At 52.8% G+C, this 1,802-nt stretch overlaps 1 non-coding gene across 1 annotated transcript; it reads left to right on the forward strand.

Annotated features, from left to right (window-relative positions):
* Positions 1 to 1,109: 1,109 nt before the first annotated feature.
* Positions 1,110 to 1,183, forward strand: TRNAN-GUU (transfer RNA asparagine (anticodon GUU)). The gene has a single exon. It is a non-coding gene; the product is annotated as a tRNA-Asn (tRNA).
* Positions 1,184 to 1,802: the final 619 nt, after the last annotated feature.

A 1,802-nucleotide genomic window follows, 5' to 3' on the forward strand; every position in this document is an offset into this window, starting at 1 on the left:
GGTGGTGCGGTGCTTTTTTTTCTTTGGGCTGATAGCTTTGAAGATATGTTGTGATGGTGGTGAGAGAGGAGCACGACTGTCTCCGTGGCGCAATTGGCTAGCGCGATGGGCTGGTAACTGAAAGGTTGGAGGTTCGAGCCCTCCCAGCAGTGGTGTGTTGCTTTTTTTTCTTTGGGCTGATAGCTTTGAAGATATGTTCTGATGGTGGTGAGAGTGGAGCAGGACTGTCTCCGTGGCGCAATTGGCTAGCGCGATCGGCTGTTAACCGAAAGGTTCGAGGTTCAAGCCCTCCCGGGAGTGGTGTGTTGCTTTTTTCTTTGCGCTGATAGCTTTGAAGATATGTTCTGTTGGTGGTGAGAGTGGAGCACGACTCTCTCCGTTGCGCAATTGGCTAGCGCGATCGGGTGTTAACCAAAAGGTTGGAGGTTCGAGCCCACCCGGTGGTGGTGCGGCGCTTTCTTTCCTTTTGGCTGATAGCTCTGAAAAATTGTTCTGACGGTGGTGAGAGTAAAGCAGGACTGTCTCCGTGGCGCAATTGGCTAGCGCAATCGGCTGTTAATCGAAAGGGTGGAGGTTCGACCTCTCCCGGGAGTGGTGTGTTGCTTTTTTCTTTGCGCTGATAGCTTTGAAGATATGTTCTGATGGTGATGGGAGTGGAGCACGACTGTCTCCGTGGCGCAATTGGCTAGCGCGATCGGCTGTTAACCGAAAGGTTGGAGGTTCGAGCCCTCCCGGGAGTGGTGTGTTGCTTTTTTTTCTTTGCGCTGATAGCTTTGAAAATATGTTCTGATGGTGGTGAGAGTGGAGCACGACTGTCTCCGTGGCGTAATTGGCTAGCGCAATGGGCTATTAACCGAAAGGTTGGAGGTTCGAGCTCACCGGGTGGTGGTGCGGTGCTTTTTTTCTTTGGGCTGATAGCTCTGAAGAAATGTTCTGACGGTGGTGAGAGTGGAGCATGACTGTCTCCGTGGCGCAATTGGCTAGCGCGACGGGCTCTTAACCGAAAGGTTGGAGGTTCGAGCCCACCCGATGGTGGTGCGGCGATTTTTTTTCTTTGGGCTGATAGCTCCGAAGAAATGTTCTGACGGTGGTGAGAGTGGAGCACGACAGCCTCCGTGGCGCAATTGGCTAGCGCGATCGGCTGTTAACCGAAAGGTTGGAGGTTCGAGCCCTCCCGGGAGTGGTGTGTTGCTTTTTTTTCTTTGCGCTGATAGCTTTGAAGATATGTTCTGATGGTGGTGAGAGTGGAGCACGACTGTCTCCGTGGCGTAATTGGCTAGCGCGATGGGCTGTTAACGAAAAAGTTGGAGGTTCGAGCCCTCTCGGGAGTGGTGTGTTGCTTTTTTCTTTGCGCTTATAGCTTTTGTTCTGATGGTGGTGAGAGTGGAGCAGGACTGTCTCCGTGGCGCAATTGGCTAGCGCGATCGGCTGTTAACCGAAAGGTTCGAGGTTCGAGCCCACGCGGTGGTGGTGCGGCGCTTTTTTTCTTTGGGATGATAGCTTTGAAGATATGTTGTGATAGTGGTGAGAGTGGAGCACGACTGTCTCCGTTGCGCAATTGGCTAGCGCGATCGGGTGTTAACCAAAAGGTTGGAGGTTCGAGCCCACCCGGTGGTGGTGCGGCGCTTTTTTCCTTTGGGCTGATAGCTCTGAAGAATTGTTCTGACGGTGGTGAGAGTGGAGCAGGACTGTCTCCGTGGCGCCATTGGCTAGCGCAATCGGCTGTTAATCGAAAAGTTGGAGGTTCGACCTCTCCCGGGAGTGGTGTGTTGCTTTTTTCTTTGCGCTGATAGCTTTGAAGA

Source organism: Rhipicephalus microplus, unplaced genomic scaffold, assembly GCF_043290135.1.
Source record: "Rhipicephalus microplus isolate Deutch F79 unplaced genomic scaffold, USDA_Rmic scaffold_44, whole genome shotgun sequence".
In the NCBI taxonomy this organism is placed as follows: domain Eukaryota; kingdom Metazoa; phylum Arthropoda; class Arachnida; order Ixodida; family Ixodidae; genus Rhipicephalus; species Rhipicephalus microplus.